The following is a 17375-nucleotide window of genomic DNA, read 5'->3' as shown; positions in this document are numbered from 1 at the left end:
CTAGTCCTCACAAAGCCTGGATCATCCCTGAGATCTTAGTTTACCTCTACTGCCATTCCCACCTTGGCCCCTGCCTGAAGTGACAGTGACATTTCTATCCCCAAGGCAGTCCACTCAAATATGAAACAGTTCTAAACAAATACGTCAATGGAGTCTCTATAGCCTTAAAGTCCTGCTCCCAGGGCCCGTTTCTGCTCCCTGGAACTGCACAGAATATGTACTAGCTCTGAAGTTGTTTGCCAGTCCTCATACCCAGTCTTTAGCCGTCTTTCATCTCTTTGCAACCCCCCAGTCTGCTGCAGTCTCTCTTTAGGTGGTGCCTGCAACTGAGCCCAGCACGAGAGGTGTGGGCTGACTCACCAGAGCATGGCAGGCGTGTTGTTACCACCTCCGTAATGCTGGGCACTCTAAAAGTAATCACCCTAAAAGGTCAAGTTTTTCCCCGAGGAAATAATGGTAATGAATTTTAGTGTGACATTTCCAGGGCCAAGACTGCCGCAGCCGACTCACTGCCTGTTGGTTGGAAAAGAGCTGTACCCACACGGACCCAATTCTGCCTGCTGTGAGGAAGGTTGGGACTGAGGTCAGGCATAGTCAGGTTCTAACATGGCGGCGGGGGGGGGGGGTGGCAGCCTCTGCGTGGGACCTGTGCACTCAGAAGGAGCCATCTTTGACAGCCTCCTTCAGGTTTGTCAGGGTCTGGTTTCCACACTGCCTTCTCTCATTCCTTCCACTGTGGTCTTGACAATGGCTGTGACAATGCATTACCTCAAGTTGTCGAAAGGACGCTTTTTGGATTATGTGCTCATAGGGAGAAGTTGCTTTCTCTGCTTTGGCTACCCAAAGCCTCCACCCTCCCCCAGTTAAAGGAAGAATGAAACCGATCTGCCTCCTAAAAGAAGGTCTGAAACTGGAAGGGGCTGTCTTGATATCTTTGCCCCAGGACTTCCTGATAAATAAGGACCCTCTGCTGATGTAATGCAAAGTGCCGTTCCAGAAGCCAGTTCTGCAGTAGGGATAGCTTAACAGAACAGGCATGACACCAGACATGGCTGAGATGTAGTCAAGGTACCGATGCATCCAGGCACCACTGATGGGCTCTCTGACTCTTCAGTTCGCCTACATACACACATACACACACAAACACACACACATACACACCACCCCACACACCACACACTTGTACCATGGTGGCAGCCTGTGGTGAACTTTCCATCACGGTGCAGATTGTAAACTGAGGCACAGCCATAGAGCTAACACGGGATAAAATGAAAGTGGTGTCCCAATTGAAACGAACCAATGCAGGCAGTTCAAGCAGTTTCTATATATACATTTTATTGCTGCATTTATCAAGTAGGAAAACCTTAAACAAGTGAAGATATTTCTGGCATTTTCACACCCTGTTTGCTCTGCCCTGTGAATGTAACTTGATTTTGTCTTATGTCAGCACCCACAAGTTAGAGCACTTCCCAAGCCAAGAGCCTCCATAGATCCAGCTCTCAGTTACTCAGAGCCTGTTAATGTTAGCGCAATGGAACTGCACCGTTTTGTGATCTGCCATGACCTGTGAAAATTCAGATTAACTGGGAGAGGGATAACTGCTAACAACAGTAAAAGACTAAATTTCAGTTTTCGGAAACAAGCCAAAATTGATTAAATGGGCAGAATGGTTTTGACAGCTCGTAGTTTGAGTGTCATGAAATAAACAACACTGGTTAATATGTTCTGTCATGGAGGACCAAGCAGATGATATTTCATGTTTTTCAGAACTGACCAAGATTACAAAACATCACACTAGAACAACCACTAAACTAGCTACTTGCTCATTCCACCCAGAGCCTAACGAAGTCCAAGTGAACTGAACTTACTCTTCATTTTCTTTCATGTACCAACCCACCCATCCATCCAGTCACCTGCAAAACCAGTTTGTCAACCAAAGGAGACAGTATAGAGGTATCTTCTTGTTTTGAGAATACAGTCATTTTGTCAAGGTCTGACACATACGACATACTCAATAAATGCTTCTTTGGCCATTTGGTCTTCAGGGCTTCCATGCTTCAAAAAGCATATTCATTCAACAAATTTTGTTTTCGTGCTTTCCACATGCCAAGATCTATTCCTATCACCCTCAGACAACAATGAACAAGACAAAGTGCCTTCTTGTATCGATATAATGTTGGGGAGGTGAGGAAGGAAGAAGAGGTGGCATAAGGAAAGGAAGGGAGGAAGTTATCAGTCTGTGACCAATGTTATGCAGAGAATAACTAGGATGCTCTGGGAATAAAAAGCAACTAGCATTGCTATTTTGATACGATGCTTAGAGCAGACATCTCAAAGCAGATGACATTTAGTTGAAATCTAAATGAAGAGAAGGAGTCATCTGTGGCCAGACCAGGGGGAAGCCTTCCATGTAGAGTTAACACTGAGAGTTAATGCTCTAGGGTAGGATTGAGCACTGAGTGTTCATGAAAAAGAAAGAGAAACAGTGTAGCTGAGATTCAGATTCATTTAGAGCAGTGCTGTCCACAGTAAATATAATGCAAGCCACCATACATAACTTAAAAGTCTCTAGTAGCCATATATATATTACAAAATAGGTGAAACTAATTTTAATAATAAATTTTACTTGATCCAATGTATCCAAAATGTTATCATTTCAATATGTAATCAATACAAAACTTACTGAGATATTTTCATGCCCTTTTTTTTTTCATTCAAAGCATTCAAAATCTGGTATATATTTTACACGTACAGCACACGTCAGCGTGGACTAACCCTATTTCAAGGGCCCGATAGCCACATGAGGCCAATGGCTTCTAAATTTGACAGTTCAGATTTAGAAGTTTGTAAGATAGGATAAAGAGCTTGGATTTTTACTCTAAGCCATTGGAGGGTTTGAGCAGGAGAGCGATATTATCTGATTTACATTTTTAAAAGGTCATTCTTTGTGGGCTGCTTGTGAAAAATGGATCATAGGGGGACTACAGGAGGAGAGAACCAGAAGTCAGAGCAGCAGCTGGGAAGCCACTGGGTTGGTGCAGTGAGGGAAATTGGTGGTTTAGACTGAAGTAAGAGGTGAGTAAGGAGATGGAGAGGCTGGATTTGGCCCATGCACGATATGCAGGGTAAAGGCTTGTGGATCACAGTGTTGAAATCAATACTTCTATATATACATTGGACTCTGCCACACTTCGTAAATTACACAGACCTTCAAAATGTTGTTCTACTATTAAATAATGCCATGAGGACTGTGCTAGTCTTTTCTGAGTGTAAGATCCCCAGTACCAGGTCAAATAATAATGATCCATGCAGAGAAAACAGAATTAAAGCACAGGATGACTTAACACTGAGCCTGGAGCAGTGAAAAGAAGAAAGTGTAGACTTCACTAGCACTGGCCTGTAAGTTTCCCTCTCATTGCCTGCCTATCTGTGGCCTGCTGTAGAAGCCTAAGTTTCTTAGGATCCTGCCCTTGCCCCATTTCAGCTCTGCACAAATCACTGCAAATATCTCCTACCTTTGTTTTTTGTTTTTTGTTTTTTGTTTTTTTTTTACTCTCTTCCAAAAGAGGCACCAGGAAGTAAGTAGTCCAGCCTCTCATCCATCTCCAGTCTCAGCTTCTGCCCTTCCTAGTCCCTCAGCCAATGAACCTCAAAGTGAGACAGGGCCACAGAGGAGAAGGAAAAAGGGATCTGCTCAGAGAAACTTCTGAGCAATTGTGGAAACACACAAGTGGGGAGACAGCCAGAAAGCCAAGGCAGAAACAAGCAACATACCTAAATAGTCCACAGAATTAAAGGTCCCATGTTTACATAACACTCTACAATCTGCTATGTGCTTTCCTATATTTCCTTGGTTTAGTCTTCAGGAAGACCCTGGAGGTAGGTGTTTTTTCGAACATTTTCAAGAAAGGAGCTGACTCATCTGAGCTCATACAACCTGGAGGAAATGGAACCAGGGGCTCCGAATCAATCCCTCAATCCCATTACACCCATGCCAAGGTAGGAATGAGTCTGCGTGGCCACGCTGGGGAGCCAGCCGTGATCAGGCAGCTGTGCAACACATAGGGAAGTCATACAGGGATCAGTCTTCCATACTGAGCATGGAAGTCATTTAGATCAGGCCACGTGCACGCTGGGCACCTTTTCCTCATTTGTGTCTTCTCGTATTTGAGTTTCAGACACTGCGTGTCAGTAAGTGAAGTGCTGCTCTGAACTGAGGCTATCAGTAGCATCTGGGATCAGCCCTAGAGTGGAGAATCTGGCCAGGGCAGGATGGAAAATGTTTTCCATCACAGTTTATTTAAATATTTCCAAATTAAGCTGACCAACCGTGAAATGCCTCGGAAAAGACAACCAAAACCCCTAACACCCTAAAAGAAAAAAAGCAGCTAAGATACATGAGCTATTTATTTCCTTTCATTTGTGGTTCTTGTCTAGATCTACGTAGAAAAACATTTTTAATACGGGCTTGTTTCACCCTGTTTCCATCACAGAAGTACCATATGAAAACAAATTAACATCAGCCGATGCAGCATTTACTATTGGTAAGGCACACCTCTGAATGTTGTACATTTAATCTTAGTAACAACTCTTAGAAGCAAGGCCCTACAATTATTCCCATTTTACTTATGAGGAAAAAAGAGAGGAAGAGAAGAGCAGGAAGTTGGTAACTGGCATTTATTGAGCACTTACTAAAGGTTCTCCACTGAAGGGAGGGTCTTGTACACTCTGAATTAACTCCTGAATCCTCCCACAACGCAAGGGGTCCTGCTGTGCACATTTTACATGTGAATAAACTGACTCAGAGAGGCAAGCAACTTGCCAGAATTCATAGGACTCTATAATAGAAGCAGGATTCAAACCCAGGTCTTGCTAGTAAGTTCTGCTACTGCTGCAAGAGATCCTTGTGATTAGAGTGTCTCATATAAAACAATTCGGTGATGTGGAATTGAAGAAGACCATTATGTTCTGGTGCACGAACAGCATGACTCTTCCTTCATTGCCTTTTCATAATCTGGCTCACCGCTCTGTTCATTTGGCTGCTTAATAGGCATTTATTGAGTGTCTCCTGCACGCAGAGCACATGTACATCATTACCCTTGCTCTGTCTCTGAGCATCTGCCCCCAGCTTGGTCATGCCCAGTCTGGGATGATGCTATGCAATAAACCCAGGCCAGAACTGCTTTGCATAGCTGAAGAGAGAAGGGGGATATTTATTGACCAGAGCCTATCCGTCAGGCTCTGTGCTAGGCACTAGCTAGTAATCTAATACCACAATCCCAAGAGGTAGGTATTTGACACTCATTTTATTATAAAAGTGGACACCAAGGCTCAGATAACTTAAGTGACAGAGCTATAAAGCACCGAATCTTAGTAAAATGATATATATGCTACTTCCAGTTGGCTACCCAGTGAAAATTAATGATAACAGCAAAAAAAAAAACAAAACCACACACAAAAAAAAAACCACAAAAAAAAAAAAAAAAAAAAAAATCAAAGACAACCTGAAGAGCTCTAGGCTTCTTAGGGTCAAAGCTAGTTATGAAACCTCCCTGTCCACCCCTTATCCCCCCACCCCCCTCCAAAAAAAGAAGGAAGGAAGGAAAATCATTTATCAATTATTGACTCAGGACTAGGACAAGATAGGTTGGGCAAACAACTCAAATCATATTTTGAATATTTGGGGGTCAGCCAAACTCTCAGGATACTCTGCCAAACTTATAAACTCATTAAAAAAAAAAAAAAAAAAGCCCATGTGAAATTGATGGGAAATAGGCTCCACATGTGTCTTGCTCATTAGCTTAAAGTTTAAAACAAATCTTTTCAAGAGCCACTGGCGATGCAAGAAATCTTTTGAGAGAGGGCTCTCCAATGATCCTCACCCCAACATAAAACAGGAAGAAAATCTTTCTAAAGTTGATTGAGGAGGGCACCTTTTGGGATGAGCACTGGGTGTTGTATGGAAACCAATTTGACAATAAATTTCATATATTGAAAAAAAATAAATAAAGTTGATTTTCTGAAAAACAGGATATTGTATGTGGCAAATGCCTTTACCCAGAGGTCTAAATGTGACTCCGCCTGGAAATTATATATAGTTTTTGATTGGGGCTATGAAATGGGACATTTCCTAAACCTCATTCATTCATTTATTCACTCATTCATTCATTCATCTATTCATCAGATATTTTCAACTCCTGGTTTATACTAGCCATTGGGCGGGAAGCAGGAGATATTGTTGTGAATGATATATCCTCATAACAAAGCTGAGGTTTGAACTTTCCATTTATTCTGCCTTCACTTCCAAGAGCACGTGGTTGGGGGCCATGTGGCAGCTGCTGTTATCTTCCAAATTCAAACAGAATATAAACCTTTTTTCCATTTCCAGACAGAACATTTTGCCTTCACATCCCCTCTATGAGACCATTTAGTCTGACATTTATTCATGCATCCATTTATCCACTCAGCCAACAATAATTAAAATGTGCCGAAGAGCAGTATACAGTAAAGTATAATGTAAGCTCCAGGGCCAGGCTGACTAGGCTTTTCTCCTTACTAGCTATGCAACCTCTCCAAGGCTCCATTTCCTCCCCTGTAAAATGGGGCTTCTAACAGGACCTCCTTCAAGAACTTGTTAGGAGGATTTAATCACACACAGGGCACCTGACACACTCAATTAAATGGTCATTGTTGCTATCGTTGTTACTGTTATGTGCCATGACCATAATCAGACAAATCAGGCAAATCATAAAATCAGATGAAATTTACAAAGGGACCATGCGGGGACAGACACCACACATGCACCAAAACAGAAAGAAGTGCACTGTATCTGGCAAGTCTAATGTGTCCAGCAGCCTTGAAGCACTCCAGCTTGCAGCCACTTCATTTTTTGCCTGAGTGAACATTATACATAATTGATCACACTGCACAGCCCATACCTGAGAAAGCTGTTAGTTCAATAATTCACCTTGTCTGCTTGCATAACACAGACGTGACTCTCACAAGCTGGCCTGAGCAGCCATTAGCCAGGAGATGCAGTGCTTATGTGATTGTTCTAGAAGTAGCCTGAGCATATCCCGGCACTGGGAGGTGAGACCACCCCTCCACACAGTGCTTTGGAAAAACAGGCCAATATCTAGGATGGACAGATATCAGGGGCAGGAAATGAACTTCTTCCCCCAGGATGGGATGTGTGCTTTTTCAGTTTATAAGGATTAAACTTAGCAAATGATGTTGCGCAGAAGAAGAATTGTTCCCTAAGGAAACTTGAAAGAGAATAACAATGTTCCAAGTAGGGTCAATTTACTCATTTAAATGGTAAATAATCATGCAAATGTGGATGAATGAAATTATCACAGCTTTAAACTCTATCTTTGGGACAAATAGAATGGTAAGGAAAGAGGAGTAAAACTGATACAGGAAACAGGAAATAATCACAGATAAATGACTTGAGTATCAGAGAAGAGTCTAGAAAACACGGGCCAGTAGTCATGCCTCCCAAATGCAGTCAGTATTCGTGGGCTTCTACATCATGTACTGTTGCAGAAGGCCATTCGTTCATTCATCTAATAATTTATTTGTTGAATATTTTAAAGAGAAATTTTCCATATATATATATATATACGCATATATATGTATATATACACATGCGTATATACATATATACACATGCATATATATACATACATGTGTGTATATATGTACAATACATATGTATATACACACATATATGTATATGCATGTATATAAGTATACATATGTATATGGAGAATTTCTTTAAAATATTCAACAAATTATGTACATATATGTACATACATGTATATGAAGAATTTCTCTTTAAAATATCCAACAAATAAATTATTAGATGAACAAATAACCCTCTGCAAAAGTGTACATATATATACACATATAAATGTATATATATGTATATATGTGCATTTATGTATATGTGTATACATGTGTGTGTATACACACACACACACACACACACACACACACGAATGTATATACATTTGTGCAGTTGCCAAAAAAGAAAAAAATTACGAGAGTAATAGACCTTCAACTGACAAAATTGACCCCCATGGAGCAGACCGAAACCCAACCTACAACCTAAAACCAAGCCCAGCTGAGCCCAGAAAAACACCACAGAATCCTAGCGCACTCATAAGCCTGTAAGTATGAAATAAATATTGCTTCTATGGGAAGGCTGGGGTTGTTACATAGCATTATTGCCACAAAACCTGACTAACACAAGAAGTTAAACTCAGTTGATACTTGCACTCACATTCATAGTATGCAGAGAAGCGTGGAAAAGTCAAGAAATTTCCCTCACTCAGTGTTGCCTGAATATGGCCTGTATCAGCTGACAGAGTCACTCATATAAGTAATCTGAAGTCCAGAAATCAGACGGCATTCCCATATGCTATAATCTAGGAAACGCTCAGTTATTTACAGGTGCCATCCACTTCCTTATTAATACTAATGCTGCCACTTACAAAGGGCTTGCTGCTAAGTCCTTGCATATATTACCTCACTGAATCCTCAAAAAACCAAAGTGAGATCGTTATTAAGATTATTCTCATTTTAGGGGCACCGGGGTGGCTCTGTCGATTAAGCATCAGACCCTTGGTTTTGGCTCAGGTCACGATCTCGTGGTCCGTGGGTTTGAGCTCTGCGTCGGGCTCTGTGCTGGCAGCCCAGAGCCTGCTTGGGATCCTCTCTCCTCTCTTTCTACCCCTCCCCCACTCAGGCTCACACAGAGAGGTTAAGAGAAGCATCCAAAACCACACAAGTGTAAATGGTGGAGCCAAGATTTAAATCCAGGCGGTCAACTTCCAGAGTATACTAAACTGCCACTTTTGGAATCCATGGGGCTTGCAAAACTGTTCACACCTCCCTACTCCTCATCCAGCCCTATCCACAGATTGTTCTTCCACCCTCTGCTCCTTGTCAGGCCTCACTGATTCAGGATCCAGACAGGGGTTTGAGGAACCCACGTGCAAACTAACCCGCGCATTGTCCTTAAGTAAACAAATCCTGTGATGACTCAGAGGTGGTCCTGCTGGAGGCAAGAAGGTGGGTTGTGGGCTAGGAACCTCCTTACGGCCATCTGGCTGTGGGCTATTTACTGGCTGGCTTCTTCCTTACTTACTTCGGTGTGTTCTCACAGAAACCCCACAGTTGTTTTTTACCATGAACTTTCTTTTCCTTTCCAGGAAAGGCTACATTTCTTATTTTTTCTCTTTAGGTACTCAATATCCCTTGCCCCCACTTTTCTCTTACTGCTCTTACAGCTTTGTGTATTTTTCTTTGGTTTACAGTCTTTGCTTTTACTGCCCTCAAAATTCCTCAAGGGCTTCTAAAGGCTTTTTATGTTTCTTCCATCTTCTCAGGATGCAGTGAAAGGCATATTTCATTCAGGTGGATCCAACATTGTACTTGGAAAAGAAACAATCCCTCCTGAGATCGTTTGGCCAAAGGAAAAAAAGAAAACTAAAATTTCTGAATTACGAAGGCAATACATGCTCATTGTAGAAAAAGTTGGAAAATATAGGTAAGTAAAATAAATAGAAAAGCTACCCATAATTCTTCCCTCCTGAGATTACTGTTTTTGGTTAATATGCTAACGTTTTTGATCTATTTCCTGCCAGTCTCTTAAATACATTTTAACATAATCATGATTTTACAGTACATGAAATTTAGTAGCTTGCTTTCTCACTTAATATTACAATGTAAACATTTTTTTTCCAAATCCCTAAAAATTATTAGAAGGCCACTTGCCAAAGCATGCCAAGGACCATTGGTCTCTAAAAATATCCCACATCCAGAAAGTATGGGGACCATGGTCAAACACATTTGAGAGATAATGTATGTGACATGGCCCCATCTTGGAGATGTGTGTAGAGTGGTTTGTTTAAATACCTGGAAAGCCGTGCAGTCAGAAATTTTATTTACTCAGCTATTCCCAACGACATTTGAGCATGCATCCCATTTTTTGGAGGAACAACTGTTAAAGTCCCACAAAGCTAGTGTCTTTTGAGGCCAGATGAGGGCCTGATGAAGGTGCTGGGGATTGCTTATTGGGTCCCCCTGAACTTCTCTCTGGAAATCAAGTGGTGTTAAATACGTGGGCCCCAAAACTCTAAAAACAAGACATTTTTATCAAACTCTACAGGCAAACCTAGTCAAAGTTAAAAGAAGAGATTCAGGAGCACATGCTTTTCCAGATTCGGTTCACATTCTTGAAGAAGACAAATCAAACTAACTCATTCACGCATTTCAGCTCGTATCAGTTGGTCACACACTGCCAGGCCTCTGGCAGGCCCCCCTGGTTTCCTTCCTTTTGTTATTTTTCATACTTTGTTTTATTTTTTATTTTTTACTTTTTCAATGTTTATTTTTTGAGAGAGAGGGAGAGAGAGACAGAGCGTGAGCAGGGGAGGGAGGGACAGAGAGAGAAGGAGACACAGAATCTGAAGCAGGCTCCAGGCTCCGAGCTCCGAGCTGTCAGCACAGAGCCCAAGACAGGGCTTGAACACAAGAACTGTGAGATTATGACCTGAGCTAACGTCAGATACTCAACCACCTGAGCCATCCAGGTGCCCCCTTAATCCTTTTTTTAAATGTTTATTTATTTTTGAGAGACAGAGAAAGAGAGCGCTGGCAGGGGAGGGGCAGAGAGAGCTCTCTCTCTCCAAAGCAGGCTCTGTGCTGACAGCAGAGAGACGGATGCAGGGGTCGAACCCATGAACCATGACCATAACCTGAGCCAAAGTCAGATACTTAACAGACTGAGCCACTGGGTGTGTCTCTCCTTGTTTACTTTCTCATTTCATTGTCCTCACACCCTTTTCAGTACTTATCATTGTACCCATTTCACAGGTGAGTAAACTGAAGCTGAGCAAGTGTGAGAGACTGACTGCAGGACATGGGACTTCTGTCTGAGACCACACTCCCTGCAGCATTGCAGCTGGCTCTGGCCAGTCTCTCTCAGCAGCCAGCAATGGGCACCCAAGCTTCCGATGTGGGATGAAAACTGGTGGTCTGGAGCCAAAAGCTTTCATCCTAAAACTATTAGCCATCTTCTCAGCCACTTTATTATGCCCCAGCCAGAATGGATATTTCTCTCTCTTATCATCTAGCAGCATCTTCCTCTGAATGCACCTCATGTTCCTGCATATTTGGATTATACGCTAAATCTCTCTTTCAATCTCATACATTAAAAGCACTTCACTTAATGTATTGAATTTTGGCCCTTTTGGTACATTGGAAGATGTCAGGAATGCAAAATCAGAAATCCATTTTAAGATAGAATACTGAGTGGTAGATCACAGACCATCTTCCCTTTAAAGGAGAGGAATTGGAAACAGAGTTGGCATGCTCTGTGGGTTTCATTAGGGAAAGATGAAGAAAAGCAAACTAGACTTCACTGAACTATTCCAAGTCAAAAGCCTTATATATATTATCTTACTTAATCTTTAAATCCATATATAAGACAGTTGCCATTAACCCATTGTACAGAAACTGAGAGTCACTGAAGAAACTACTTGTCTAGGTCCATGCATTTAGCGAGGAGTCCATCCAAGAGCTATACCAAGATCTTCCTGAATGTAAAGCCACATGGTGGCTGTCACATTCATCCACCACTTGCAAGAGAAATGACTCCAGATTCAGCCCCCGGCCAAAGAAAGTTTACTCGACCCCCAACCCTGGAGCATCTGGATTGATGGGTAGAGAAGCAAGGTAGGAATTGTGTTACAAGGCCTGGGACAGTGCTGTGGGCTGGAGGGACTAGGCAAGTGTTCAGTTAGGACCAATGTCAAAGGAAGATCAGTAGACCTGAGACCTGGGATTCTTATGATCTCTGAGTACAGCATGGGACTGGCTTGCAGGGGCCCAAGCAAAACAAGCAAACTGGAAACAGAAGTGCTAAGGGAGATGAAAAAGCATGGGAAGAAATGCAATCAAATATTAAAGTCCCAAATAATCAGGTTAGAGAACCCATGTAGTAATGAGATGGTGGGGGTAAATCAGAAGGAATGGATTCCTAGTCATGAGTTACATAATTCAGTCTTGGATTTTAAGACAGGCTAAAACTGAGGATGTTATTTTATTTATTTCTCCTTGCTTTTGTAGTTATTCATTTGGTGCATTAATGAAAAACACATCCTTTAGCTATTTTGCATATTAAATTCCAGTTTCATTTACTTTAGTCCCCCCCCCCCACACACACCTTTGATAACTATTAATAAATCCGGTATACAAGGCAACTCATAAAAATAACTGAGCTGCAATTCGTCACCTCCTCTTCTTTTGTGTCAGGGAAAAAATGTCCACATGGCAGGACCTGAGTTATGACTGCTGCCCTCATGGCCAGGGGTTGGCCCAGTTATGACAGGGTTTACTATAGGAGAGATGTTGCTGGATAAGTCTCAGGTTGCCCTCTCTACCTCCCAGGACAGTTACAGCTTGTCCGGACCAATAAATTCTAGAATATGACCTCCCTCCACCTAGCCAGTGAGGGAGAGATAAACGAATAGTGAGAAGAAGTGCATTCATCAACTCTGGAAAGGGACAAATTCTCTCTTTAATAGAGTTGTGCTCTAACATCTCCCCTGCCCTCAATCAAGCATGCTTATATCTTGTTAATGCATGTGAGACAAACTGGAAGTCCCTCCTCCCCCCAGGCAGAGATCACATCCTATCAGGGTCAGTGTGGCATTAAGTATCTGTTACTTTTGGCCATTCATAGGTGTGTTGGCTGGAGAGAGGGGAGATTCAATGGGAAGCTTATGCTAAGAAAGATGGAAAGGTGGCATTCTAAGAACCAACTCCAGCAGACTGGAAGTATCTGTCTGATGCGTGGTGTCGAGAAGGATTCTAAGGCTCGCTAGAAAAGAGTTGCTCCATTAGCCATGACCGCCATAAGTTCCAGAAGTTGGAATGGTGCCAGGGTGTAAGTGCCATAGGACACAACTTTAACCAGCTCGTGAACCCTCTGCTATTCATAGATGTCTGGAAATGTAGTACTGGTAGGACAAGCCCAGTGATGATCTGTTCATATGAGAGAAAGAGGACGTTTTGGAGAAAGATGCGTCCTTAATACTTTGAAAGTCACAGTCGACCTCATCCCAAAATGACCCCCTATGTGGCAGTAGAAAAACAAGCTGAAATAATGTCCCAATAGAGAATGGTGCTGAGCTGATGGAGACAGCCATGTGCAAATTCCAGTGAGGGACTGCTCCCCAGCACAGACATGAGGGACAATGGGCTGTAGCCCAATGCCATGACACTCAGAGCAGCCTCTAGCCTGGTTCTCACTAGGCCACCTGAGTCCTCAGAAGAGAGAGCTATAAGGGAGAGCAGAGCCAAAGAATTTGGACACGAAAACACATAGGTAGTGCTTCTTTGTGTTTCAAGAGAGAGAACGGCCCTCTTGGGGATAACAGAAGTTCTCACTCTCTCGGTATGGGACCTTTAGACTGGAAAAGAGAACTGGGTCTCCCAGAGCAGAGAAGAGAGAAGCATCAAAGTAGCAGTGATGCTGGTAGCCAGACCTGCCAAGGCATTCGCAGATGGTCACCATGGCAACTGGTAGCCAGAAGGCCACAGGTGGAAGGTCACAGCGAGTGAGCTACCCTAGGAAGTCTCTCCTCTAAGCCAGAGAAATGGGCTTGGAGGAACTATAGCTTACTAGGATCTTCCTCCAGGAGCAAGTCATGGAATTGGCATCTGTGATTCCCATTGGTGACTTTTTTTTGTTGTCCCCCAGGGCCAATGGCCTGGAAATCCCTGCTTCCCAGTATCTCTGTCACCACAGCCCTGGAGGAGCACTGATGTGTTTTCTGTTCTGTCTGCTGCTCTGAGGCCAAGCCTGCAATCAGCCCAGACTTCTCCATTCTCCCCTAGATTTCTAGAAGGGCTTCTCATAGTTTTCTATTTCTCCCTTTCCCAAAAGCCCTCGCCTGAGTTGCCTGACCAAGGGAGCCAATAAATCCCTCTTAAACTAGTGGGAGAAAGGAAAATACTTCAAAGATCTGATTAGGAGCAAAGCAAATGTTTCTGTGGAAACATTTAATTCATTCCTGGCAAGCCAGGCCATCAGTTTGGAAAAACAGAGCTGCTGTGTGATCATCCAGCAACAAGAGCCGCGCTTTACTGTTCTCCCTCTGGAAGCCTATTCACTGGGCCACTGAAAAAAGAAAACACGAACTAAAGAAAGGTAAAGCCGGCATTCTCTCTAGCAATCTGGAAGTAATGACGAGCGCTGTGAGTAACTATTGTTAGCAGGACTTGCACAGCGGGGAGAGAGCAGGCTCCAGACTGTCCTGGGAGAACTCTGAGCATTGCCCCTTTTGGGTTCATCTCTGGGGCTCTTTCTTCTTATACACGAAAATGATCTCTTTTTTAAAAAAATTTTTTTTCAACGTTTATTTATTTTTGGGACAGAGACAGAGCATGAACGGGGGAGGGGCAGAGAGAGAGGGAGACACAGAATCGGAAACAGGCTCCAGGCTCCGAGCCATCAGCCCAGAGCCCGACGCGGGGCTCGAACTCACGGACCGCGAGATCGTGACCTGGCTGAAGTCGGACGCTTAACCGACTGCGCCACCCAGGCGCCCCACGAAAATGATCTCTTAACTACAGAGAACAAACAGAGGGGAGGTAGGGCGGGGGAGATGGGTGACGTAGGCGGAGGGGGTGAAGAAGGCGGAGGGGGTGAAGAGTACAGTTGTCAAGATGAGCACGGGGTATTGTACAGAGTTGTTGAATCACTATATTGTACACCTGAAACTAATACAACACTGTGTTAACTACCCGGAAACTAAAATTAAAAAAGAAAGAAAGAAAAAATGATATTAGCTCTAAATGGAATACTGATAACTATTAGACCTCCTTGCCTCCCTGCCCACCACGAAGGGAAAGTAGAATTGATTTATTCACCACTCACGTGTCATTTCATTAAGAACTCACTGTCTGATGTTTGAAATACTAGCAAATACAACCACACAGGGATCTGGGTGGATCTGGCGGCCTGAATCCGCTAAGGGACATTGAGTAGGCTTAACGGTATCAGCAGACGCGCAGCCTGAGGGCAACTCCTCACCTCTGAGGGAAGGCTCTGTGGAGGGATCAGAGTCCCCTTTCCTGTCAAGATCTGACCTACAGAATCAGTCCAGCCCTCCAGCTGGCCACTACAAACTGAGGGGAGCGGCACATGACATGAAACACGTCCCTTCCAGGTCTCGGCCCCCACGTGAGCTTTGCATTGCCACCGCCACTGTGGCTTCATCTGACAAGGAATGAGTGACCAGCCCAAGGTCAGGCAGCCTGGTGGTGGCAGAATCCATGGCATTTCCCCAGACACCTGCCATGTCCAAACTGGCCCCGACTGAGACCACCAGCGCTCTCCAGCTCACCCTCCATTATCTAGCCCTCAGACTCCCCAGACTCTTGGCTTCTACTATGGTCGTCCTGGACTCCTGCCCCCAGCCAGGCCCCCTGCTTCCAAAAGAGACACACAAAATGTAGCGGTCACCCTCATTCTGACAGCTTGTCAACACAGAGGGGAGCAGAGAGAGGTAAAGGAAGCTACCGTGTGCAAACCCCTGGGGCCAAGAGCCATTGCACATACCAGCCGCAATATTGGCATAAATCACTTTAGGAGGAAGATATCTCTATGTATTTATTCCGTTATTCTTTTACTGCACTCCCAGGTTTGAGCCCCTGTCGTCAAAACCTGTGAAGGAAACGAGAACACAAAAATAAAAGATATGACCCTTTTCTGGAGGATTCAGCCTGGAAGAAGAGATGCACTGCCTAGCCCTAGACAAAGTTCCCTCCTTCTCCATGTCACAGTCTCCGGAGACTGGGCACCCCCCACCCCCCTGCTCCCTCTCCAGAGCAGCCAGCTTCCAGTTTACCTGGGGAGGTCCCCTCCAGAGCGGGGCACTGGTGCGGGGCACTGGTGCGGAACACGGTGACCTCAGCCGAGCCCACCAGTGGCTACAAAAGCCAGGGTGTGGGCTTAATTGCTGATTCTACAGGGAAGCTTTTGGGGAAGAAAAGCGATATGAAAACAGCAATATGGAATTAACAGATGGTTAATTTCTCTAACCATCCTGGTCACTGGCTGGCGCTTCCCAACCTCTCCTGCGATAGCACTGGCAAGTCCCCCCACCGGCTGGTTTTCCTGGTTTTCTGCGTGTTCAGGCTTTGCTTTCTGACTCTCATTACCTCCCCACCTCCACCTCCTGAAGGCTATTTGTCCTTTCCTCAGCTGTAGGCAGGGAAACTCCCGCTCCCAACCCAGGCTGCTAGCCCAGGTCAGATCCTTAATTATAAGTAAACAAAGAGTGTGGAAGACAGTCAATTTGGTGAGGGTGAAAGGGAAACTTCAACTAGCCAGCGAGTAAATGGCAATGAGAGGAGGAGAGAGGAGGAGAAAGATCCGAGAGAAAGGCAGCCAAGAAGAAAAGTGAGAGACTCCCAAAGAAAGCACTGCTATTTGGCGAGCTCGCCTGGAGCCAACCCTGCTGCCTCATCGCTTCCTTTCCCATAAAAGGTGTGGAAAGCACTATGTCCTGTTTCTGATTTCCTGTGAGATTGAGCTAATGAAAAAGAAGTGATGGAGAGTGGGGTGGGGGGGGGCGGCTAGTGAGAACACGTGAGGACAGAGGCCTTTTATCAAGGAGTCCGAAGGATAGAGCACTTGCCCTAAGTTAGATCCCATCAAAACAGCTTCGTGTGTGAATAGCGTGTTTTCCTCACTAGTGGTTTTTGTCTGTGGTGATTAAGCCTCCACGTTCAATTCCAGATAACCCTCCCTAACCTGACATCCTCCATTCAGTCTACAGAGGGAGAAGTGGGGTTTGGGGAAGGGCTAGAGGGGACGGAAGAACTGAACCCACATCACTACATTTTCTGTGCATGGCTGTGGCTGTGATGACAATGGTGGGCTTGACCGATGGCCACGGTGGGCAGGAGCACCTTCCACACAGAGCCAGCACCTCCGAAGTCTGTTCTATGGGGGAATTTAGTCTCCAAATTAAAAGGCTTCAGCCCCCAGCTCCAAGGGAAGTTCAGTGACCCCGTCACCCCACAACACGTACATAATCATGGCGATGTCAGGCAATTTCCCAGAGGGTGCTGGCTCGCTCAGGGTCTGCTTGCTGAGAATTCCAGCTCCAGCTTTGAAACTCAGCAGCTCCTCACTGTCCCCGCTCCCGCGCTGCTGCTCTCACTCTGCTGGGTCAGGCCCAGCCTTTCCTCCCCAGTTCACCTACACTCACGTGTTTGGTGGAGGCGTGAAGATAATACAAACTCAGCCACAGAGTATCTGTGGGTCACTGGCCTCCTGCCTTCTTTTTACCATC

This window comes from Lynx canadensis, chromosome A2, assembly GCF_007474595.2.
Source record: "Lynx canadensis isolate LIC74 chromosome A2, mLynCan4.pri.v2, whole genome shotgun sequence".
NCBI classification, from domain to species: Eukaryota; Metazoa; Chordata; class Mammalia; order Carnivora; family Felidae; genus Lynx; species Lynx canadensis.
The sequence above is the reverse complement of the archived record's forward strand: the minus strand, read 5'-3'. Positions refer to the sequence as shown.